Here is a 27,738-nt window from a genome sequence, read left to right as displayed (position 1 = left end):
TATTTGCTAATCTGTGCTGTGAACCCATCAGTCTGTTTGCAGTGGGGAGGAAGTGGGTCAAGGGGTGGGAGGAGGGGCAGATCATTTTGTTTGATGTGTTGGTGGAGGGAGGAAATTTGAGCTAAGATGTACCTAAAGGGTTCTGTTTTGACCCGTGCACAAAAATCAGCTGCATTAAATAAATGCTACTCATAGGTTTTCAGTGATCATACTGGTTTTTTTTTTCCTGTGTTTTATATTTTTTTCTCAGGGGAAATCTCTCACATCAAAGAGGTTAACAAGCCTCGTTCAGTCTTACTAGAAGGATCACCTTGTAGCATGGAAGAGACTGGAGTCACTGCATATACTTTGTAGCTCTTTGTTGTTACCTGGAGCAGAGGACATTAGACCAAGATGTTGCATGAGCAAAGGACCTGAATTGTTCTCTCTTTGTGTACATTAAGGCATTGCCATTTCAAGGGACTCTACCATCTCGATGCCTCCATTTCAAAATGTTGTCTGCTTACTTCCTCCTTGTACTGCGCTGGGTCTGTGTCTTTTCCTTTTTAACAAGTTCAAGTGAAGTAAACCTTTTTTTTCCCCCTTTCTCTTTCTCTTAAAGCTTCTGCTAGACACACAGTTCACTGAAAATTCACTCAAACACTGGAAGAATTGTCAAAGAAAAAACATATCAATAAGTATACATATGGCTTCACATTTATTAAACAATAAATTAGCAAAGAAAGTTTCATTTCACCAACGTGTTCACAGTGAGAATCAAGCTCCTGTCTTTGTCTTTGTACATTCTCGGTTAATGTTTCTTGCATTTATTTTTATACCATATTTAAATAAGAAACACCTTTTACTCCAAATGTATTAAAGTTGATCCCTTCTCTGTAAATTTGTGTATGTTTATATTGTTGTTTTATCTTTCATTAAAAGATGCAGAATCTCGTTGTTTTTGTAACTTTTGACTTCTGCGTGCTGACAAAAACAGAAACAAAGCAAAACAACAACAACAAACACTGAGAAGCATCCACAGATGTAGACTCGGAACCTGAAGCTGCCGCCGGTGTGTTTATTTCAGGGCTTCGAACAAGCTTAGATGGCGCAGGAGTCAGGAGCTGACAGAGACGGTTTCATCCGGGGACTAACCCGGCACCAGGCCGAGGCTTCCTCTCCCGATCGAGAGCAGCACAAACGGGCCCTGCACATTTTCAGAGCTATTTCCCAGGCCTTTCAGCCTCATTATGAATATGCAGCTCTAGGTTTTGCTAATGGATATTTCTATGAGAATTGGGTTTTGAGTGTGACTTCCCCACTCGGGAACTTCTTTAAAGTGTAATTCTAGACGTGCCCTAAATCAGTGACCTTTTTAACACTTTGGTGGTTACTAATCCTTTTGAGAACACAATGGTAATGAGCGATCTTCAGTAAGTACCTGCCACAGCCGTACGGGCTGTACCTGCCCGCAAAATCCTCACATTCCATCCTCACAGGAGTCCTACAAGATTATTTCTGCAATTTTGAGAATATTAAAGCAGAGAGAGGTTTAGTAACCTATTCAAAGTCACAAAGCCATACAGTGAGCAGGTGGACAAATTCAGGCCGTCCTACTGCAGAACCCACTCTACTGCACCAGTCCACTATACCACACAACTTCTTTTGGTAAAATTTAAATGAAAATCCATATACACTCTCACATAGGAACATTTGCAGTGAAATCTTAGGGCATTCACAGGATATCCTCTGAAACTCATCCACAGACCACAGATAAGAAACTTGACTCCCTTTAAGAGTTGGGTCAGTGGCACCAAAGGTCACACTGTGGGGAGATGGGCTGAACTTGTTTACATTTGCATCCACACAGGCACTGCAGACTCTGGATACTTAAAAAAGAGAAAAGTAGTTACTGTAATTACACATAATTATGAATTCCTATTGGTAAATTTAAATTCTGAAAAAAAAATACCAACATCAGTGAGAAATTAGTTGTGAGCCAGAGCACAGAACTGTCATAAAGTGGGAGAGACATGATAGGAGAAATTTATATATGGACAATAATCAGAACACTGTAATTACTTTAAGATTTTTTTTTTTAATATTTTGTTTATTTGTTTATTTGACAGACAGAGATCACAAGTAGGCAGAGAGGCAGGCTGAGAGAGAGGAGGAAGCAGGCTCCCTGCTGAGCAGAGAGCCCGATGCGGGGCTCGATCCCAGGACCCTGGGATCATGACCTGAGCCGAAGGCAGAGGCTTTAACCCACTGAGCCACCCAGGCGCCCACTTTAAGATTTTTAAAAGATTTAATTATATGCCCTATGACTTTTGAAAAGGAATATGTAAAGTTGATGCACATAAATCTAGACACACAGATGTTCTCCCTTGGAAACACTTAATTCAGGACAGCCTTGGACAGATTCGCTGATACATAATGAAACATTATTGGAAAGCGAACAATGACCCATTAGAAGAATATGATTAGACAACGAACCCTACACAAACAGGACTGGTTATTTTAGAGGCTATCTCTTACAAATTGTCATTCCTTAAGCAAAAACTTTTAAATCACAAATTTATACAGAGATAAAAAATGTGAGAATGGCAAGAGGACAGAAAAGAGAAACACCCAGTCAAGTATCCCCAAGACAGGAGCCCCTAGTAAACATGTGAGTCAGTTTGAGTTCAAGGACATAAAACCTTTAAATAGCCTAATGACTCCATTTAACATAGTTTAGACGAGGCTCAGGATACAAAATTGTGTATCTTAGAAACATACAGAAGAATGTTGGAGTTCGTGCAGTTCGCTCAAATAAGCACATGGCAACCGTCTCCCACCCCATTCTGGGACAATGTGATCCATAAGGCACAGAAGAAAACGCTCTCAAGTTTCTAATGAATAAAATGGTTTTTTAAGAAGCCTTTTTCTACCTTACCGCAACTTAAAAAGCTACCCACTGAAGAGGGGACCCGGAGTTTCCACACTCAGTTGCAAAACTACATAATTCATCCTCTAAATTGCATTGGCCCGATTGTTCCCTTTGCAATGTTTAGTGTTTTCTGTGGATTTACAGTGGATTTTCTGCTTGAGTAAGAGTGACAGAAGTATGGTCAGCAACTCTACTCCTGTCAGGTGCCAGGAAAATAAATGAAGGGGAAAAGGGCTCCCTTTTCATGATGACAAGTGTGTGACTAGATGTTGCTACTCAGGACTCGCACACGGGGCCCCCTCATTCTGCCGGCTGAGTGCTCACTTCTCTTTATAGACATATGATGGTTTGTGAGTAATTTTTGTCTATGTGGAAAGCAAGTCTTAGCTCTAGCATAAATTTAGTCCAGGTACATGCACTGATTGTCTCCACACATAGGATTTGTGTGTTCTTGATTACACACCTGAAAGAACACACGGAAACAGCCAATGACTTCACTGTTGCCCATTACATCTCTTCGCATATTCTAACACCCTCTAAAACTTCAATAGGAGGTAACCCACCCATCTTCTAAGCCATCTTAAAATAGATAGTGAGGAATTTCGTGAATGTAAAGGATGGAGAGAGATCTAAATCCGATCTCACACAAACATATCCTATATATAGTGTTGTGTACAACCATTTTTTGTATCTTTTTATCTAGAATTTTGAACTCGAAATTTACCTTTAAAAAGATGCCAAATGATGTATCAAACATAAGATATCATTATTTAATTATCAGTTTAAGACAGAAACTGTTGTGTATGTCTTTGAATACCTGGAGAAGTTTCCCTTTTTTTTTTTTTTGCATTTTATTTTATTTCTTTTCAGTTCCAGCATTCATTGCTTATGCACCACACCCAGTGCTCCATGTAATATGCACCTCCATAATTTCCTACAGCTGAAATGTAGCACATCTGCAACTTCATCTTTACAAAGGTCCTCCGCTGCTGGGTAGACATGAGTGCTTCTTGATTAATAAACTGATTCATAAATCTTGATGTCTTTATTAAATTATGAGACCTCAATCATTTCAACTTGTTAGGAAATCAAATATATTGGAGTGTGTTTGTTATCTTTTTTAAAGGTTAATAATATCTAACTCCAGTACTGGTTGGAAGGATGAAGACAATGCATCTAAATTACCAAGCGCAGAATTAGGTACATAATAAGAAGTCAAAAAATATTATCTACCTTAATCTCCCTTTATTTTCCTCCAAAAGGTCATTTTTCTCAAAGATTAAAAAGATAAAAGACACGTTCAAACACCATTCTTAGCTTGAGTGGAATCATTTGGTTTGAAGTTCAGAAGGCCAAAGCCAAGTGGTGAATCGGGATACCAGAGGGCAAAGGCCTGGAGAGAAGTCAAGTGTGATGGTGGAGCCAATACAGCATTGGTACCAAAACAGTGACCGGAAAGTGAAACTTGGCTAAGTCAAGGACACTGCACCCCGAACAAATGAATTCTGCAAACTGCATCTCTGGAAAATAGGAATAGGGCTTGTTAGAGAGCAGCTGAGTCCTCACCTGAATGTATGATGGAAACTTGTAGGAACAAAGACAATGTGAGTTAGAAGTGGGGGGAGGGCAGATGGTGGTGATAAGGTAGCAGGGATGAAATCATCACCCTTTCTCAATACAGGATGACTTTTGGCCCCAAAGTATAAGGAGAGGATCTTCTTCCCCATACACCAGATTTCCAGTAGCCTCGTGAGCTAAACGGGGCAGTGCGTATTAAGTATAAGCAAACTGAATGATTTGTCATGGGAGGTCTTAAAGACTCTGGAACCTCTTGGTTCCATGATACAAGACTGGGGTGTTTGCCAGGTGAGCTCTCTGCTAGTCCCAGCCAAGTTTATAAAAACTGACCATCTGGCAAGTGAGACTGTAATACACAGCCTATAGAAAGCTCGGTTCACAAGATGGAAGGTGGATCTAGAAGAGTTCCCCGTAGGCCACAGGATTTGAATGGACTCTGGGGGGTGACACAGCAATAAGGCACACAAGTCCACTCCACACAGGAGTTCCTATTCTAGTTGTAGGCTCTGGCAGTTCTGGGGATGAAGACATAATGGAACCGACTATATGACGGTACCTACTACAATGTGCAATGCTCAGTCTCCATCCCCTTTCCATAATTTCTTCCTGCCTTTGGCCTTCCCAAACTTCAAGTGTTCAGGCATAAAAGCCCCTCTTTCTGCCTCTTTTTCATAGTAAACCTTAGTGGCCCTCGCATAAGATTGAGTGGGAAGAGTCTCAGCTTCCTCTAGGCTAAGATCTAATATTTATGAAGGTAAACACATTCTAAAACCTCCACTCAGCCCAAATGGAAATGATTTTTACATTTTCAAAATTAACAACACAGCTGCTAATGAAAGTGAGAAAGGAAACAGTTCCCTACCAGATAATAGCCAACGAGAATATCTGGTATTGTCAGAGACTAAAGTCACTTGGCACTGGAGAGCTGGGCATCGATCCAAGCAGAAAGTACAGGGAGAGTGGCCAGAACTTCTCACACACTCATGGCTACAGACCCACACTCTGCCATGAACAGAGACTTGGAAAGCTTTGCACATTTCCCAAGGTTACTAGAGAACTAAGCCATTTCCAATGGCCATGGTGTCCAGTACCTTCCTGCATATGTGAAGGGGAGTGTACATCACCAGCATGTGCAAGACAAGAGATGTATCACGCATGCGGGAGCATCCCCTGAGCATAAAATGCTCCCTGGCCCAGAGCTGTGAAACAGATTATGATTTTCTAGGAAAGCAAATGCGGGCGAAATGCATGGAATGTGAGCTTGCAAACTACACTCATAAAAAATGCTTAGAAGGATAAGCATTGTGAATGGCACAGCGAATGGGAGAATTTACACCAATGGAAATAGACAAGATCAATCTGAAGATTGTCTCAAGAAGTAGTTTTAAATGTTTAAAGCAATAAAATATGTAAACATGAGAAAAGAGGAGGTATGATTATTTTTATAAATACACACCAGGAGTTTCATAGTGACACTTCATAATATTAACAAAGAGAATAGAAAAAAAATACTGCAAAATTTGCCAGAAAACAAAGTAATTGAAGTCTGGTTGACATTATATTTATTTCTGGAAATGTGGAATGTCAGAAGTCAGCAGAGTGAAACTGATTTTAAAATTCTATATTCGGGGCACCTGGGTGGCTCAGTGGGTCTTGGTCTCAGGGTCCTGGGATCGAGCCCCGCATCGGGCTCTCTGCTCAGCGGGGAGCCTGCTTCCCCCTCTCTCTCTGCCTGCCTCTCTGCCTACTTGTGATCTCTGTTTGTTGTATAAATAAATAAAATCTTAAAAAAAAAATTCTATATTCAACTTGACTTCTGAGGAAGATGGTGGAGTAGAAGGACCCTACGCTCACCTCGTTCCATGAATACAACAAGGTAAAACTCATTGTACATAACTGAGAAAATGACCGGAACACAAGCAGAACAGACTCTCTACAGCTAAATGTGGAGAAGAAGCCACATCAAAGAGGGCAGGAAGGGTGGAGATGTGGTGACGAGATAAATGAACCCGCAGGACTTTTCCGGGGGAGGAGAAATGCCATTGGAGCATACAAGGGAAAAAAACAGCCCCTCACACCAGCCCCTCCAGGCATGGAGGATCCTCATAACATCTGGCTCTGAAAACCAGAGGGGCATAATTTCATGAGTTCTTACAATCGCCAGGCTTTACCCCTTGAACTTTAAAGATAAACAGGCTCAAGAATGGGAGAGCCAGAAGGGTGAAAGAAAACGGAGTCCCTGCACTTAAAGCGACAGCACGACAAACTGCTCCAATGAGATACAGCAGAGAAGCTGCAGTTGAAAAAAAGCCTGAGGCATACGGGAGGGTGTTTCTTTACTAACCTCTGAGCCTGTGATAGAGGGGCAAGGAGCTTTGGGAGACTTCCACAGGAACAAAAGAGCTGGTGGGTGCCATTCCTTTCCCTACCCCCCAGCCTAAACACATGAACACCTGTGGGAAACCAAGCTAGTGTCAATACTCACTACCTAACTCGCTAACACTACTGCCCCACCCTCCTATTCTCCGGAAGACATGGCCCTTCCTGCCAGGCCTCAGCTCCAGGTCACCTCCCACAGCAGACCTACACACACTTCGCTAACATCAGGTACCCCACTCCCACATCCACCTTCAGACCTACCTCCAATATGCACTTGACCAGAGCCCATTCAAACCAGTGCCACAAGCCTGGCCATGTGCAAGCAGCCCCGAGGGACCAGGACCACTCCAAAGTGACTCATGGCCCAGGAAGAGGGGAAGATAAACACACAAACCAATCCAACTCTGGCTGAAGTAGTTTGCTGGGGACACACAGATGATCCGAGTACAGCGCCCCCCAACAAAGAAAGCTTCTCAGGGGAAAACACAAGGGAGCATGGCCTGCAGTTCAGTGCTACTCCATCTCTGGCAGAAACCTGGTCTGACTCAGGCTCAAGAAGGCCCCAGACCGGCCCACTACAACACAGGGACCAAACCCTGCCCACAACAGGGAAGGGAGCCATTGCAGATTACTGGACTAAAGGTGACAGCAGCTCAGCCACAGTAGTAGGGCACATACAAGACACATAGGAGACAGTCCTGAAGTGCCAGGTTCTGGTGAACAAGGAATATTGTGCTGAAGGGCACTATAAGACCCTTCCTTATAAAGCTGCTACTTTCAAGAGCAGATATAATACTTTCCCAATACACAGAAACAGAGTCAGACAAAATGAGGAGATAGAGGAATATATTCCAAATGAAAGAACAGAACAAAATCACAGCACTCTCCATCACCAAATGGAGATAAGTAATATGCCTGATAGAGATAAAGTAATGATCATAAATATACTTACTGGATTTGAGAAAAGAGTGGAGGGCATCAGTAAGACCCTTAACAAAGAAAGAAAACATAACAAAAAAGAAAAAAAAAGAATCAAAGATGAAGAACTCAATAAATGAAATTAAAAATATACTAGATGGAATAAACAGTAGACCAGAGGAAACAGAAAAACTGGACCAATGACCTAGAGGACAAAATAATAGAAAACAAACAAGCTGAAGAGGAGAGAGGAAAAAATATAATAAAAAATGTAATAGTCTTAGGGAACTTAGCAACAGCCCAAAGTATAACAACATTCATGTTATAAGGATCCCAGAAGAAGAGACAGAAAAGGTGGCAGAAAATTTATTTGAAGAAATAATAGTTAAAAACTTTATAGATCTAGGAAAGAAAACAGAAGTCCATATCCAGGAGACAAGATTCCCCAACAAAATCAAATCAAGAGGGTCCACACCAGACCCATAGCAACAGAAATGGCAAAAAGTAGTGATAAAGAGGGAATTATAAAGCAGCATGAGAAAACAAAACAGTTACATACAAGGTAAACTCCATAAGGCTATAAACTGATTTTCTTTTTTTTTTTTTTAGATTCTATTTATTTATTTGAGAGAGAGAGAGAGAGAGAGAGCACAAGTAGGCAGAATGGCAGGCTCACCCACTGAGCAGAGAGCCCAATGCAGGGCTTGATCCCAGGACCCCAGGATCATGACCTGAGCTGAAGAGAGATGCTTAACCAACTAAGCCACCCACGTGCCCCTCTAGACTGATTTTTACAGCAGAAACTTTGAAGGCCAGGAGGGAGTGACATGATATATTCCAAGTGCTAAAAGGAAAAAAAAAAAATGCAGCTAAGAATACTCTTTCCAGCAAGGTTATCGTTCAGAATAGAAGGGGAGATAAAGAGTTTCCCAGAGAAAACAAAAGTTAAAGGAATTCATTATCAATAACCAGCCTTTCAAGAAATGTTAAAGGGGATTCTTTGAGTGTAAAGACCATAAGCAGGAGTAAGAAAAATAAGAAGTACAAAAACAGTAAAATTAAGTATATCTATAAAAATCAGTCAATGGATTCACAAAATCAAATGATGTAAAGTATGACAATATACCAAACCATGTAGGGGAGAGGAGTAAAGGATGGGTTCAAACTTAAGTGACCATCAACTTAATATAGACTGCTATATGCATAAGATGTTACATACAAAGCTAATAGTAACCAAAAATCAAAAACCAGTAGGAGATATGCCAAAAATAAAAAGAACAGAATCCAAGTGTATCGATAAAGAGAGCCAGCAAACCAGGGGGGAAGAGAGCAAGAGAAGAAAGAAACAAAGAAGCACTACAAAGACAGTCATAAAACAGGTAACAAAATGTCAATAAGTATGTATCAATATGTAATGTAAGTATGTGTATTTACTTTGAAAGTAATAGGACTAAATGCTCTAATCAAAAAGACACAGGGTTACTGAATGAATTAAAAAAGCATACACATCTATATGCATATAAGAGACCCACTGTACACCTAAAGACACTTGCAGGTTGGAAGTGAGGGATTAGAGAAAATTTATTATGCAAATGGATGTCAGAAGCCAGAGAACCAATACTTATATCGGACAACATAGACTTTAAAACAAAGAATGTAACAAGAATTTAAAAAATAAAGGTATATAATTATAAAGGGTAAAATCTAACAGGAATATCTAACCACTGTAAACATTTATGCACCCAACATGAAAGCACCCAAACACACAGAGCAGCTAATAACAAACATGAATGATGTAATCAATAATAATACAATAATAGTGGGGGACTTGAACACTCCACTTCATCAATGGACAGATCATCTAAACAGAAAATCAACAAGGTAACAGTGCTTAGAATGACATGTTGGACTAGATGGATCTAACAGATGTATTCAGAACAATACACCCTAAACAGCAAGATACATACTCTTTTCAAATGCACATAAAACATCCTCTGGAATAGATCACATATTGGGCCATGAAACCAGCCTCAACAATTTCAAGAAGGTTAAAATCATACCATGGATCTTTTCCAACTGCAATGCTATGAAACTAGGAATCAATCACAAGAAAAAAATCTAGAAAGATCACAAATACATGAGGTTAAATAACATTCTACTAAGCAATGAATGGGCCAACCAAAAATTCAAAGAGGAAATTAAAAAAATATAGGGAGACAGATGAAAATGAAAATACAACAGTCCAAAATCTTTGGGATGCAGCAAAATCTGTTCTATGAGGGAAGTACATAGCAATACAAGCCTACCTCATGAAGCAAGAAAAATTTCAAGTAAACAACTTATCCTTACACCTAAAGGCACTAAAAAAGAAGAATACAATGCGAAGCCAGCAGAAGGAAAGAAATAATAAAGACTGGAGCAGAAATAAAACAAAATAGAAAGTTAAAAAAAATGTAGGAGAGATGAATGAAACCACTAGCTGGTTCTTTGAAAAGATTAAAAAAAAATGATTAACCTTTAAGCAACTCATATTAAAAAGAAAACTCAAAATCAGAATTAAAAAGAGGACAGTCTCTCTGCTCCTCTGCCTTTGACAGACATCCACATATTCTGGTGCAGTGCCAGCCATATCCCTGAGACACAGTGGTGCAGTCAGAGGAAATGTATTTGGCCATGCTGAGCATCAAATGACCATGTTTGACCATACTGGGCCCATAAGGGCTGCTTTCAACACTGGCAGAGTGGATAATGTTGCCATCAAAGACCCTTTCATTGACCTCAACTACATGGTCTACATATTCCACTATGATTCCACCCATGGCAAATTCCACAACACAGAAAAGGCTGAAAATGGGAAACATCTTTCAATGGAAATCTCATCTCTATCTTTCAAGAGTGAGATCTCACTGACATCAAATGGGCTGATGCTGATGCTGAGTACATTTTGGAGTCCACTGAGGTCTTCAGCACCATGGAGAAGGTTGGGGCTCACTTGAAGTGTGGGGTCAAGACGGTTATCATCATTATCACTCCTTCTGCTGATGCCCCCATGTTTGTGATGGACATGAACCATGAGCTGTATGACAACTCCCACCAGATTGTCAACAATGCCTCCTGCATCACTAGCTGCTCGAGCCCTCTAGCCAACTTCGTCCGTAACAACTTTGGCATCATGGGGGGACTCATGACCACAGTCCATGCCATCACTACCATCCAGCAGACAGTGGATGGCCTCTCTCAGAAGCTGTGGTGTGATGGCCAAGGGGCTGCCCAGAACATCAGCCCGCCCTTGCTTCTTTTGGTGCTGCCAAGGCTGTAGGCAAGGTCATCCCTGAGCTAAATAGAAGGCTCACTGGCATGGCCTTTAGTGTCTCACCCAAGTGTCAGTTGTGGATCTGACCTGCCACTTGGAGAAAGCGGCAAAGACAAAGACAATGATATCAAGAAAATGGTGAAGCAAGCATCAAAGTCCCCTTCAAAGTATCCTGGGCTACACTGAGGACCAGTTTGTCTCCTCTGACTTTAACACTGACACCTACTCTTCCACATTTTGATGCTGGCATTGCGCTCAATGACAACTTTGTCAAGCTCATTTCCTGGTATGACAGTGAATTTGGCTTCAGCAACTGAGTGGTGGACATTATGGTCCATATGGCCTCCAAAGAGTAAGAGCCCTGGGCCACCAGGCCCAGCAAGAGGAAGAGAGAAAGGCCCTCAGCTTTTGGGGAGCTCTTGCACCAACTCATCTCCCAACACACTAAGAATCTGCTAACCATAGTTCCCATCCCAGACACTCTGAGGAAGAGTAGGGACTTGGGGAGCCTTACTTTGTCATGAAGCATCAATAAAGTATAAAGTACTCTCCAAAATGAAAGAGGAAATAACTGACACAACAGAAACACAAAGAATTATAAGAAAATATTAAGAAAAATGATATACCAACAAATTGAATAACCTAGAAGAAAGGGACAAATTCCTAGAAAGATATAACCTACCAAAACTGAAGCAGGAAAAAAAAAATAGAAAACTTGAATAGACTGATTACCAGCAATAAAACTGAGTCAGTACTCAAAAACTCCCAACAAACAAAAGTCCAAAAGTCCAGGGCAAGACAGCTTCATGGGTAAATTCTACCAAACATTTAAAAAGTGTTAATACCTATTCTTCTCAAACTATTCCAAAAAAACAGAAAACAAAGCTTTCAAATACATTATCTAAGGCTATCATTACCTTGATACCAGAACCAAAGATACCCCAAAAAAAGAAATACAGTCCCTTATCTCTGATGAACATAGATGCAAAAATACTCAAGAAAATATTAGCAAACCAAATCTAACATATATAAAAAAATATTTGCCATGATGAAGTGAGATTTGTTGCTGGGATGCAAAGATACTTCAATATTAACATATCAATCAATGTCATATATCCCATCAACAACAAAAAAAGGATAAAACCATATGATCATTTCATTACATGCAGAAAAAGCATTTGACAAAAGCACTTGACAACAGTGATTCATGATAAAATACATTCAACAAAGTAAATTTAGAGGGAGGTATCTCAACATAATAAAAGCCATATATGAAAAACCCACAGTGAACATCATCCTCAATGGGGAAAACCTAAGACTTTTTCCCCTAAGGTCAGGAACAAGGGAAGGAAATTCATTTACCACTTTTCTTCAACACAGCACTAGAATTTCTAGCCACAGAAATCAGACAACAAAAAAGAGATAAAAGGAATCCAAAATGGTAAGGAAGAAGTAAAATTTTCATTATTTGCACATGGCATCATACTCTATATAGATAACCCAAAAGACTCCAACAAAAAACTATAGGAATTGATAAATAAATAATTGATAAATAATAAGGTTGCAGGATAGAAACCAATATATAGAAACCTGTTGCATTTCTATACACTAATAATGAAATAGCAAAAAGATAAAGTAAGAAAACAATCCCATTTACAAATCCACCAAAAACAAGATACATAGGAATAAACCTAACCAAAGAGGTAAACAACCTGTACTCTGAAAACTGTAAAACACTGATGAAAGAAATTGAAGATGACAGAAAGAAATGGAAAGACATCCTATGCTCATGGATCCAAAGAACAAATGTTGTCCAAAATCTCTATATTATCCAAAGCAATCTACACATTTAATGCACTCCCTATCAGAATACCAGAGTATTTTTCAGAGAACTAGAATAAACAATCCTAAATTTTTTATGGAACCACAAAGACCCCAAGTAGCTAAAGCAGTCTTGAAAAAGAAGAACAAAACAGGAGGAATCATAGTCTGGAATTGAAGTTATATTACAAAACTGTAGTAATCAAAATAGTATGGTACCAGCACAAGAATAGACATATAGATGAACAGAAAAGAGGCCCAGAAATAAACCCATGATTTTATGGTCAATTAACCTTCCATAAAAGAGGCAAGAATATGCAATGGGAAAAAGAAAATCTCTTAAACAGTGTTGGGAAAATTGGACAGCTACATGCAAAAGAATGAAAATACATCACTTATTTATACCATTAAAAAACAAATTCAAAATGGAGTAAAGACCTAAATGTGAGACATGAAACCATAAAATCCTGGAAGAGAGGTCAGGCAGTAATCTCTATGATTTCGACCATAATAACTTTTTAAAAAAGATTTTATTTGTTTATTTGACAGAGATTACAAGTAGGCAGAGAGGCAGGCGAGGGGGGTGCAGGGAGCAGACTCCCTGCTGAGCAGAGAGCCCAATGTGGGGCTTGATCCCAGGACCCTGGGATCATGACCTGAGCCAAAGGCAGAGGCTTTAACCCACTGAGCCACCCAGGCGCCCCAATTGACCATAATAACATTTTTAAATACATCTCCTCAAGGAAAGGAAACAAAAGCAACATAAACCATTGGAACTACATCAAAATAAAAAGCTTCTGCACAGCAAAGGATATGATCACCAAAACTAAAAGGCAATGTACAGAATGAGAGAAGATACTTTCAAATGAAATACCACATAATGGGTTAGTGTGAAAAATATATAAAGAACTTATACAACTCAACACCAAAAAAAATTTTTTTCAATTAAAAAATGGGCAAAAGACCTCCAAAGCAGACATCCAGATGGTCAACAGACACATGAAAAGATGTTCAACATTACTTATCATCATGGAAATGCAAATCAAAATCACGATGAGGTATTATCACCTCATACCTGTCAAAATAGCTAAAATATAAAACACAAGACAACAAGTATTGACAAGGATGTGGAGAAAAAGGAACTTTCGTGTACTGTTAGTGGGAATGCAAACTGATACAACTTCTTTGGAAAATAGTATAGTTTCCTCAAAAGTTAATAGAACTATCCTATGATCCCATACTATTTACCCAAAGAATACAAAAACACTAATTGGAAAAGATAGTGCACACCTATGTTTATTGCAGTACTTACAATAGCCAAATTGTGGAAGAGCCTAAGTGCTCATCAATGGATGAATGGATATAGAAGATATGTTATGATAAAGAAGATATATATATATATATATATATATATATATATATATGTATTGCATATATATACATATATATATGCACATACACATACACAATGGAATATTATTCAGCCACCAAAAAGAATGAAATCTTGTCATTTTGCAAGAACGTGGATGGATCTAGTGAGTATAATGCTAAGTGAAATCAGTGAGTCAAAGAAAGGCAAATACCATAAGATTTCACTTACATGTGGAGTTTAAGGAACAAAACAAATGAATGAAGAAGAAAGAGACAAACAGGCTCAACCATAGAGAAGATACCAATTGTTTCTATAAGGGAATTGGTTGGGAAGATGGGTGATATAGGTGATAGGGAATAAGGAGTACACTTATGATGAATGCTGAGTAATGTATGGAATTTTTGAATCTCTCTATTATACACATGAAACTAACATAACACTGTATGTTAACTATACTGGAATTAAAATGTTAAAATAGACAAGGAAAAAAAAAGAAATCTATATCCAACTAAAGAGCCATCCAAGGGTGTCAATTACCAAAAACTTCAGACAAGTCATATTTTAGACTGTTTGCCTTAATATTTGACAGAACCAGCAAAGAATGTACTCTATCAAAAGATTAAAAAAAAGAAGTCTAAGTAATATATGTAGATAGAAGAATGAATATAAGCAAATAAATTAGTAAAAAAAAATTAGTACACTAAATGCATAGGTTCTATAAACAATAAACACAAAGTAATATGTTTAGTTACAAGTTTGGAAGCAAAATTAGAAGATGAAAGTGGGAGAGAGTAAGGAAAATAAAATATTTCAACTTTTATTTGTACAGATGATTGAAGTATAGATTAGCTTTCTATACAGCTAGAAAATGCACTTTAAATTTTTATTAACTATATTTATACAATATAGAATGTAAATATAGAAATTAAAAACCAACTTCTTATACATCTAAGAGGGAAACAAAGAAAACTAGACTTACAAATTGGAAATAAGAATGGAGAAGGGAAACAGACTGTATCAAATAACAAACACAGAAGATAGCTGTAGAGTAGGAGGATCCTAAGCTTACCTTGTTCTATGAACACAACTAGATAATTATCAAATCATCCTAAATACCCCAGAAATCAACTTGAAGACTGACAGAACAAACTCCACAACTAAAATTGGTAAAGAAGACACACTGAAGAAGGTAGAAGTGCAGAGGTATGGTTAGGGAAGAAATAGATCCAGGTTGCTATGGAGAAAATGAAGTCATGATTGTGGAGATGGGCAAGAAAGAGGGGAGGGGTGCCTGGGTGGCTCAGTGGGTTAAAGCCTCTGCCTTCGGCTCAGGTCATGGTCTCAGGGTCTGGGATCGAGCCCCGCATCGGGCTCTCTGCTCAGCAGGGAGCCTGCCTCCCTCTCTCTCTCCACCTGCTTCTCTGCCTATTTGCAATCTCTGTCTGTCAAATAAATAAATAAAATCTTTAAAAAAAAAAAAAAAGAAAGAAAAAGGGGAGTACACAGGGGAATGCACAAACAGAATGCTTCCCCATAGCCATTGGCTTGAAAGTGGGGCCTGGATTTTGTGAGTTCTTGCAAACAGGGAGGCTTAAAGCCTGAAGGTTTAGGTGTCAGCAGTCTGGAATCCAGGAGAGTTCTTGGAGAGAGGCAGGCAAAGAACCTGGTGACACAGTCTGGAAACAGTGATCACAAGAGCATCTGGGGCACACAGTATGGAGAACATCTGCTCTTCTTGGAGCATGTCCCAGAAAGTAGCACTCAGGGAGACCCCCTTCTGGGAACAAAGTAGTTAGCCAGTGCCATTTCACTCCCCCATACCTCATCAATAAGCATGGGACCACCTATGGGAACCAGTACAGCACCAATATAGGCTGCCTAACTTACTTACATGGAGCCCCACACTGCTACAGGCAGATGGAACTGCCTTTTCAATAAAGCTGGCCTCAGTTCTGCCACAGAGGGCTCCTCCCCCGGAAGACCACCAGAAACCCCCCTCCACACTATGTCTCCTGACCAGAGAGTTCTGCAGGATTTCGCTACTAGTAGAAGTAGTATCAGGTCTCATTTAACAAGCAGACCAGAGCACACCTAGTTAAAACATGCCACACTCTGACCAAGGTCAAAACACTGCCCACCGCAGGCAAGGAGAGACTCTACAGACAACTGGCCTGAAGGTGAGGGCAGCCAAAACACAACAGCAGGGCACATGCAGCATACAGCAGAGACACTCCCTGAGGCACCTGGTCCCAGACACTGTACGGGCTCTTCTTGAAGCTTCTTCATGAAGCTACTCTCAGGAGCAGGACACAGAGAAAAAGGCAGAGACTTAGGCAAAATGCCAAAACAGAGGAATTCAACCCAAATGAAAGAACAAGATCAGGCCATAGCCAGAGATCTAAGCAAAAGAGATATAAGTAACAAGCCTGTTGGAGAATTTAAAGCAACAATCATAATGATACTCTATGGGCTCAAAAACAAAGAATGAAAGACATCAGGGAAATCCTTACCAAAGAGATAAAAGATTTATAAAAGAAACAGTCAGAAATGAAGAATGCAATAACTGATATTGGAAACAGGCTTGATGCAATAAACTTCAGGCTGGAGAAAGCAGAGGAATGAATTAGGGATATAGAAGACAAAAAAAAAAAAAAAAAACAGAAAATAATGAAACTGAACAAAAGAGAAAAAGAAGAATTATGGAACATGAAAATAGACAGGGAACTCAGTGACTCCATTAAACATAATCATATTCATATTATAGGAGAACCAGAAGAAAAAAGGAGAGAAGGGGGGCAGAAATTTTATTTAAGGAAATAGTAGCTGAAAACTTCCTTAATCTTGGGAAGGAAACAAACATCAAGATACAGAAGACACAAAGAACTCCCATCAAAGTCAAAAAAGCAGGTCAAGACCAAGATATAATTAAATTTGCAAAATATACTGATAAAGAAAAAAATCTTAAAAGCAGTAAGACAAAAGAAGTCCTTAACTTACAAGAGAGGACCCATAAGGCTACCTCAGATTTCTCAACAGAAACTTGGCAAGCCAGAAGACAGTGGCATGATATATTCAAAGTGCTGAATGGAAAAAATCTGCAGCCAAGAATGCTCTACCCAGCAGGGCTATCATTCAGAATAGAACGAGGGTGAGGAGTTTTCCAGACAACAAAAACTAAAGAAGTTTATGACCACTAAAGCTGCCCTGGAAAAAATATTAAGGGGAACTCTTTGAGTGGAAAATAAAGAGCAAAAGTGACAAAGACAAGAAAGGATCAGAGAAAATCTCCAGGAACAACAATAAAACAAGTAATAAAATGACACTAAATATATATCTATCAATAATTACTCTCAATGTAAATGGACTTAATGTTCCACTCAAAAGACACAGGCTGACAGAATGGATAAAAAAACAAGACCCAGGGCACCTGGATGGCTCAGTGGGTTGGGGCTCTGCCTTTGGCTCAGGTCATGATCTCAGGGTCTTGGGATCAAGCCCCACATCCGGCTCCCTGCTCAGCAGGGAGCCTGCTTCCCCATCTCTCTCTCTGCCTGCTTCTCTGCCTACTTGTGATCTCTCTCTCTGTGTTAAATAAATAAATAAAATCTTTAAAAGAAAAACCAAAAAAACAAGACCCATCTATATGCTGCCTCTAAGAGACTCATTTCAGACCTGAAGACACCTGCAGACTGAAAGTGAAGAAGTGGGAAACATTTATCATGTAAATGCATGCCAAAAGAAAGCCAGAGAAGCAACAGTTGTATTGAAAAAAATTAGACTTTAAAACAAAGAATGTAACAAGAGATGAAGAAGAGCACCATATCATAATAAAGAGGCCAATCCAACAAGAAGATCTAACAATTGTAAATATTTATGCATCAACATGAGCGCTCCCAAATGTATAAAAAAATTAATAACTAACATAAAGGAAATAATTGATAATAATATAATAATTGTAAGTGGGATGTTAAAGTCCTCACATCAATGGACAGACCATCTATGCAGAAAATCAGTAAGTAAACAGTGGTTTTGAATGGCACACTGGGCCACATGGACTTAACAGATACATTCAAACAGTTCATCCTAAAACAGCAGAACATACATTCTTTTAACACAGGACAATCTCCAGAATTGATCATATACTGGGTCACAAATCAGGCCTCAACAAATACAAAAAGGCTGTGATCATACCATGCACCTTTTCTGACCACAACACTATGAAACTTGAAGTCAACCACAAGAAAAAATTGGAAAGACCCCAAATACATGGAGATTAAACAACATGCCTCTAAACAATGAATGGATCAACCAGGAAATCAAAGAAGAAATTTAAAAATATGGAAACAAATGAAAATGAAAACACGACAGCCCAAAACCTTTGGGATGCAGCAAAAGTGGTCTTAAGAGGGAAGTATATAGCAATACAGGCCTACCTTAAAAAGCAAGAAAGATCTCAAATAAACAACCTAACCTTACACATAAATAGGCCAAAAAATAATAACAAAACCCAAAACAAGCAGAAGGAATGAAATAATAAAGCTAGAGCTAGAAATAATAACAAAACAGTAACATAATAATAAGTAATAAAATAATAACAAACAAAACCCAAAACAAGCAGAAGGAAGGAAATAATAAAGCTAGAGCTAGAAATAATAAAGCTAGTGATACATTACATAAGTAAAAGAAAGGATAAAGACTCCATGATTATTTCAATAGACATAGAAAAACCATTTGACAAGGTACAATATCCATTCATGATAAAACAAATCCTCAACAAGGTGGGTTTTGAGGGAACATACCACAACATAATAAAGGCCATATATGAAAAACCCACAGCTCACATCATCCTCAATGGGGAAAAATGGAGATCTTTTCCTCTATGGTAAGGAACAAGACAGGGATGTCCACTTTCACCACTTTATTCAATATAGTCCTGAAGTCCTAGGCATAGCAATCAGAAAAGAAGAAATAAAAAGCATTCAAATTGGTAAGAAAGAAGAGCAACTTTCACTATTTGCAGATGACATGACACTGTATATACAAAACCCAAAAAACTCCACCAAAAAACTGCTAGAATTGATACATGAATTCATCAAAGTCACAGGATACAAAATCAACATAGGGAATCTATTGCATTTCTATACACCAGTAATTAAACAACAAAAAGAGAAATTAAGGAATCAATCCCATTTACAAATGCACCAAAAATAAGAAGATGCCTGGGAATAAAGCTAACCAAAGAGGTGAAAGACTTGTAATCTGAAAACTATAAACCACTGCTGAAAGAAACCGAAGGTAACATCCCACACTCATGGAGCCAAAGAACAAATATCGTTAAAATATCTATACTACTGAAAGCTATCTACATATTAAATGCAATCCTAATCAAAATACCAACAGCATTTTTTCACAGAGCATTTCCTAAAATTTCTACAGAACTACGACAGATCCCAAACAGCCAAACAACCTTGGAGGGAGCGGTGGGGGGAAAAAGCAAAGCTGGAGGTATCACAATCTGGACTTCAAGTTATATTACAAAGGAGTACTGGCATAAAAATAGGCACATAGATCAATAGAACAGAATAGAAAACTCTGAAATAAACCCACAATTGTATGGTCAATTAATCTTTGATAAACCAAGAAAAAAATATCCAATGGGGAAAAGAGTGTCTCTTCAATAAACAAGATTGAAAAAACTGGACAACATGCAGAAGATGAAACTGGAACACATTCTTACATCATACAGAAAAAAAAGCCAAATGAATTAAAATCCTAAATGTGAGACATGAAACCATTAAAATCCTAGGGGAGAACAGGCGGTAACCTCTCTGACATCAGTCAAAGCAACTTCTTACTAGATATGTCTCCTGAGGCAAGGGAAACACAAATAAAAATAAATTATTGGGAATTCATCAAAATAAAAAGCTGCTTCACAGCAAAAGAAACAATCAGCAAAATTAAAGGACAACCTACAGAATGGGAGAGGATATTTGCAAACGACTATCTGATGGGGGGGGGAAATAGGGAAGATGGTGGAGGAGTAGAAGACCTAAATTTCATCTGGTCCCAGGAATTCGGCCAGATCGTTATTCAAAGTACTCTGAACACCTGCAAAATTCACCAGAGATCTGAGAAAAGAATTGCTGCAGTTCTATAAATAGAAAAGTGACCATTTTTTTGCAAGATAGGAGGTGTGAGGATATGACTCTGCACAATCTTTTGGAAGATAAACTGTGCAGGGGGAGAGAGCCAGCTTAAGGAGGCTCCCAGAGAGTACTGTCAACAGTGGAGCACAGGACTGGAACTGTTAGAAGTCTGCTCCAGCAGGAGACTCGCCAGTACCGCGCTGATGGTGAAATGTGCTCAGGTGGTGAAGCGGAGGCAGAATCCCAGGTGGAACCGTGTGGTTGCAGGATCACCCGGGTCACAAAAAGAACAGGGGTGCCTGAGTGAGGCAGAGTTCCTGAGCATCAGAGCAGGGAAGCTGGCTGCAAACAGTAAGTCTAGGCACTGGCTTTCTGCTCAGTGTTGCCATAACGGGCAAACCGCTGCACTGGATGACCCCTCTCCGTGCAGGGTCCGTAAAAGGCAGAAGTGCAGCAAGAACTCCCTCTCTCCGCAAGGAGGAATGACCTGGATCCATGCCACAGGAGTCTGTGAAGTTTGAAGACTCAAAACGGGGTCGTGTGACTGAGATAAAAACTCTCAGTCACAGGCTGGGTGATCACAGAGTTCAGCAAAACCAGGGAATCAATCCCATTTACAATTGTGCCAAAAACCGTAAGATGCCTAGGAATAAACATAACCAAAGAGATAAATGATCTGTACTCTGAAAACTATAGAATACTTATGAAAGAAATTGAGGAAAACACAAAGAAATGGGAAAATGTTGCATGCTCGTCGGTTGGAAGAATAAATATTGTGAAAAAGCCTATGCCGCCAGCTCAATCTACTCATTCAATGCCATCCCCGCCGGCACACCGCCAGCATTTTTCACGGAGCTGGAATAAACAATCCTAGAATTTCTTTTTTTTTTTTTTTTTTTTTTTAAGTTTTATTTTTTTTACAATCCTAGAATTTCTATGGAGCCAGAAAAGACCCTAGCCCAAAAGGAATGTTGAAAAAGAAAACCAAAGCTGGTGGCATCACAAGTCCAGACTTCCAGCGATATTACAAAGCTGTAATAATCAAGACAGCATGATACTAGTACAAAAACAGACCTACAGATCAATGGAACAGAACAGAGAACCCAGAAATTGACCCAAAACTCTATGGTCACCTAATCTGCAACAAAGCAGGAAAGAATGTCCAAGGGAAGAAAGACCGTCTCTTCACTAAGTGATGTTGGGGAAATGGAACAGCCACATGCAGAAGAATGAAACTGGACTGTTTTGGTTTTTTTTTTACACCATACACAAAGATAAACTCAAAATGGATGGAAGACCTAAATGTGATATAGGAATCCACCAAAATCCTACAGGAGAACACAGGCAGCAACCTCTCCCATGTAGGACACTGCAACTTCTTGCAAAACAGGTCTCTAAGGCCAGGGAAACAAAAGCAAAAATTAACTATTGGGACTTCATCAAGATAAAAAGCTTTTGCACAACAAAGGAAGAAATCAACAAAACTAAAAGCAACCCACAATATGGAAGAAGATATTTGCAAGGGTTTTATCAGATAAAGGACAAAATCTATAGAGAATTTATCAAACTCAACTCCCAAAAAAAACCAAAAAGTCCAGTCAAGAAATGGGCAGAAGATACCAACAGACATTCTCCAAAGAAAACATATAGAGGGCTAACAGACACATGAAAAAAAGCTGAACATCACTGGGAATCATGGAAATACTACTCAAAACCACAATGAGATACCACCTCACACCAGTCAGAAAGGCTAAAATTAACAAGTCAGGAAACAACAGATGTTGGCATAGATGCAGAGAAAAGGAGACCATCCTACACTGTTGGTGGGAATGCAAGCTGGTGCAGCCACTCCGGAAAATAGTATGGAAGTTCCTCAAAAAATTAAAAATAGGGTTACCCTATGACCCAGTAATTGCACTACCAGGTATTTGTCCAAGGATATAAACACAGTGATTCTAAGAGGCACCTGTACCCCAAGGTTTACAGCAGCAATGTCCACGATAGCCAAAGTATGGAAATAGCTCAGATGTCCATGGGCAGATGAATGAATAAAGAAGATATGTGTGTGTGTGTGTGTGTGTGTGTGTGTATCAGCCATCAAAAAAAAAAAATGAAAACTCACCATTTGCAATGATGTGGATGGAACTAGAGGGTATTATGCTAAGCAAAATAAGAGAAAAACAAAAAACAATTATCATATGATATCACTCATATGTGGAATTGAAGAAACAGAACAGATGAAGATAAGGGAAGGGAGAGAAAAATAAGATGAAATCAGAAAGGGAGACAAACCATAAAAGACTCTGAACTATAGGAAACAAACAGAAGTTTGCTGGAGAAGAAGTGGGTGGGGAGATGGGGTAACTAGGTGATGAGCATTAAGGAGGGCACTTGATGTAAAGAGCACTGGGTGTTATATGCAAGTGATGAACCACTAAACTGCACCTCTGAAACTAATAAGGCACTATATGTCAATTAATTAATTTTAAAGAAAAGAAAATTAAAAAAAGAAAAGAAATAAATGAAAGCTCAATCAAAACCTAAATAGAATTATTTGTGGAAAGTTTCAAAAAGACTCTAAATTTATATGGAAGGGTATATGTGCAAAATAAATGGAACAAAAATTAAAATGAAGATGGTAAGTCCACTTATTTTACCACTTAGCAAGAATCTTTAAAAAGCTATAGTAATTTTAGAGTAACAAAATTAGCTTAGGCATAGAAGAATAGATAAAGGCAACAAAAAAAAGAACCCACATATAAACAGAAGTATGCATATGCGATAGGGAAGCATCGGAGACCGGGGGTGGGGGGGATGTGGACTATTAAACACATGTTATTGACACATAACTCTATGGAAAAAATAAAATCATGAAATACAAAATAATGTCCAGATAAATAAAAAATATACATACAAGACTAAACAAGTGAATTAAAAAGAAGACTAATTTAGGACCTTAGGTTAGAAAAATATTAAATTAGCCCAGAATATGAAAACTAAAACATAAAAACATTAGCAAACGTGTCTATATTAGAATTTAAAACTTCTACTTATTCAGAAATTGCATATACAAAGACAAAACAAACAATATAGAACACATATAATAGTTACTTTTAAGATTGTATACTGAAAGAACTCCCCAAATCCAAGAAAACAACAAAAATCTTGTGCAAATATATCAATAGGCAATTCACAGAAACCAAATGGCCAATGGGGATATAAAAAGATGACAAAAGTCATTGAAATCAGGTGGCTCAGTCCTTTAAGCATCTGACTTTGGCTCAGATCATGATCTCAGAGTCCTGGGAATGAGGCCCACTTCAGGCTCCCTGCTCAGACGGGAGTGTGCTTCTCCCTCTCCCTCCCCTGTTCCACTTATTTCTCTCTTTCTCTAATATATAAAATCTTTTTAAAAAAGTCATTGTAATCAGGAAAGTGTAAACTAATGATCATTATTTGTCATCTTTCAGATAGGCCTATATTTAAAGATCAAACAATGTGGAATATTAGAGAGAGAATGAAAAAAAACACATTCTCCAATAGTTCCCTGGTGGGAGTAAAAATCATTACAACCATTCTGGAAGGCAATTCAGTTGTATCTGCTAAATGTGAAAATGCACTTAACCAATCTCTCAGCAATTCTACGTTCGGGTCTCTGGGTTAAAGAAATACATATGGATAAGGAGACAGAGACAAAGGTGAGTATTGCACAGACTTTATTATAGAAAAGAAAATAAAGGAAGCACACAATGGAAATAGGGAAATAATGAAATAAAATGAAATGCCATGGATTTTATTCAGTCGTTATAAGAATGAATTATGTCCATATTTACCAATATAGAGAATTCTCAAAAATAATGTTGCATATAAAAGTAAGCTGTTACAGGCGCCTGGGTGGCTCAGTGGGTTAAAGCCTCTGCCTTCGGCTCGGGTCATGATCCCAGGGTCCTGGGATCGAGCCCCGCATAGGCTCTCTGCTCAACGGGGAGCCTGCTTCCTCTTCTCTCTCTGCCTGCCTCTCTGCCTACTTGTGATCTGTCTGTCAAATAAATAATAAATTAAAAATCTTTAAAAAAAAAAAGTAAGCTGTTAAATAGTGTGTACAATTTTATATTTTTAAAATGGGAAAAAAGCCTTTCTGTGTGTGTGTGGTGTATACGAGTGCACAGGCACATTCTGATAAAGCAATTGTCTCTACTTGGAGATTGAATCAATATGGATCATGACAGAGGTCAAGGACAAGATGGAAGTTTACTCCTTTTTTTAAAAGATTTTATTTATTTGAGAGAGATTTTATTTTACTTATTTGAGAGAGAGAGAGAGAGAGACTATGAGCAGACTATGAGATCAGGGGTGTAGGGAGGATCAGAGGCAGAGGGAGAGGGAGGAACAGACTCCCCACTGTGCAGGGAGCTGGATGTGGGACTCCATCCCAGGACCCTAGGGTCATGAACCTGAGCTGAAGGCAAATACTTACCTGACTGAGCCACCCAGGCACCCTAGAAATTTACTTCTAAATGGGAGTAATATTCTAATTTTCAAAGAAATGATTGTATATAACTCGTGCTTTATATATATAGTTTATATACATATATATAACTATATGTAAAAGTTATATGTAACTTTTTTTAACCTGAAGGGGGAAAAAAAAAACCAGAAGTAAATCTGCCAAAAACTTAATGCTGGTTAATTCCAGTTCGTGGTACTGTGGATGAGTTTTCTTGTATTTCTTTTGAAATGTATTCCCTTTTCCCTATTCTAGTAAAAGTGAAGTTGCTCAGGTTAAATATACATAATTACTACAATTTACTGGTTTAAAATAATTTACAAATTCTTTCATGCCTGAAAGATTAAAATGTCTCTAAGTTCTGCCCTAAATAAAAAGTCTGAATTACCAAAAAGTTCCATTTACTTTGGACTCTTCTTTTCTGACATATGTTTCCACTAAAGAAGATCAAGTTGGGCACGGATGTTAAAGTACTCAAATACATTGCATTTCAGATGAGTTATAAGAATGAAAAGGCAGAACTGTTTATTACTCATAAATATCATTTATCAGCTGTTACAAGAAGAAAGCATGGTATTTTCAAAGGGGTTGTGGGGTGGGAACAGAGGCAATTATCTACAAAATGTACTCTCTATGGAGGAACAAATTAACCTAGGAGAGATAAGGGAAGACTGTGGCCTGAAGTTTCTTCACTCCATTTACAGGCACTTAAGTACTTCATACAGTGACTGTTCGTGCAGTCTAACACCCGTTTTGCTCTTGGGTTCTTGCTGTAAAAATGAGTGATAAACTCATTGCGGAACCAATACAGCTGCTTACAGGCTTCACCGGCTTGGTGTGTCCAAATGCAGACTAGTCTCGGGGATGCTGTGTCAGCTGAAGTGATCTACAGCCTTCTCAGTTTCTGGGTGTTTTTTGCCTGAGATGTGAAGCCTAAAGCCCTGAACTCTGAGCTCCCAAGATTACTGACTGAGGAAGCAATATTCCAAAGATGTAAAGCCCCAAAGATGTAAAGCCCCAGAGCTGTTGTGCATGGATTTGAACTCTCAAGACTAAAACACTGCATGTGGCTGGTATGTCTGAGTAGCATCTATGCAATGATGTCCAACCAGCCATGAACTGAAGATCCTAGTCAGCAAGTAAGGAAGGAAAAACATGGGTCACATTTATCTGCTTTCACTGTAGCTATCAGATATCCAGACAACCAAAGAAATTGAACATGGACTAGAAGATGGGATGCTTATTGGGAGAATATGTACTGGCAAGTCTCAATCTTATGGGCTTCTTAGGCAGGTCTTGCTCATACAAGCTCCATAGTGGAGAACAACATTTATTCTTCCTGTATCGTATTGATACAGACTTCATTTTTCTCCTATATCCATCATCAACACCTACTACTTATTTGAAGAACAAGTTTCTAATCTTGTCCAAATCAGAACCATTAAATAGCATGATATATGTGAACTGCTGTATGCTCTGAGCCTAAACAGATTGAACTTCATCAATTTGCTGCTTATAAAATGACTTCAATGTCCAAAGCCCTGAGCCATGTTTTCCTCGATCAACAATGTCAAGCTGTACCACGAAAAAAGACCAGTCCTGCTCCTGTGGCTTACTCTGTCCTGTCTGCTCTCAAAGAAGCTTACTCCCTCCTCAAGCGTGCTGGCAGTTCTCATAGGTTCTTTTGAAGTTTTGATGAACAAAGTACAACTGGAAAGGCCTTATGATTTCAAGGTGAAGTGAAAGTTCTGTCTTTAACTTCTGGGTCCAAAGTTTTCTTCTGTGAACACACATGAGGGTATCACAAATTCAAAACTTGGCCATGTGCCTCTCTAACCGTTAGGCCTTTGGATGATTAAAAATTAGATACTCGAATCAAAGACATATTAATAACTGATTTTTTTTTCAGCTTAGGAAAGCTCCCACAGTGGTGCCACCAAAAGATGCCTCCTTCTTCCCTGCAGAAACCCCCCGACCAGGGAAAAAAAAAAGATAAAGTCAAGGAATATATATAAGCAAATAGAAAGCAAATGCTTTCTATTAAGAATTAATGGCTGGGGCGCCTGGGTGGCTCAGTGGGTTGGGCCGCTGCCTTCGGCTCAGGTCATGATCTCGGGGTCCTGGGATCGAGTCCCGCATCGGGCTCTCTGCTCAGCGGGGAGCCTGCTTCCCTCTCTCTCTCTGCCTGCCTCTCTGTCTACTTGTGATCTCTCTCTGTCAAATAAATAAATAAAATCTTTAAAAAAAAAAAAAAAAAAAAAGAATTAATGGCTAATAAATTAACCATGAAGAGTCACCGAAAGGCTCTAGATCCAGGACTTTCAGATGAATGATAGACTGGAGAAAATGGGTAAATAACCGGGGTGTAGGGTGGGCATTCTGAGTCCAAACCGAAGCCATGGGACTGACATTCTTCACATGTCTATAGGAAGAGTTGAGTCTGCAAGGTGGATTCAGATTTCTTTTCCGCCAGACTCCAAGACCTCCGATTACTTCCCATAGCCACTTGTACGTAAAATAGAAATGATGGAATCCTTTCTTCCATGACAAGAGGCTATGCCCATTTGAGTTTAACACAGGTGAACAGAAAGCAGAGGAGGTAACCTGGTATTGCTTTTGAGTCAAAATAATGTTTTCCGAGATTTCTAGTCTCTCAGTTTACCCTAACACTTTTCTTCTCAGAGGATGAGAGGAGGCTAATATGATCTGTCAGAAGCCAAAATTCATGAATCTACAAAAAAGCTACTATACTGATAAGTGAACATAGCAAGGTTATAAGATGAAAGATCAATG

At 38.9% G+C, this 27,738-nt stretch overlaps 1 pseudogene; it reads left to right on the top strand.

Moving 5' to 3' along the window:
* Nucleotides 1–1,084: 1,084 nt before the first annotated feature.
* LOC111150636 lies at nt 1,085–11,241 on the top strand (annotated as a pseudogene).
* Nucleotides 11,242–27,738: the final 16,497 nt, after the last annotated feature.

The sequence above is a fragment of the Enhydra lutris genome, unplaced genomic scaffold (genome assembly GCF_002288905.1).
Source record: "Enhydra lutris kenyoni isolate GAN:26980312 unplaced genomic scaffold, ASM228890v2 scaffoldscaffold24, whole genome shotgun sequence".
NCBI classification, from domain to species: domain Eukaryota; kingdom Metazoa; phylum Chordata; class Mammalia; order Carnivora; family Mustelidae; genus Enhydra; species Enhydra lutris.
Note: the sequence above shows the minus strand (reverse complement) of the source record. Positions and strands in the feature narration are given on the sequence as shown.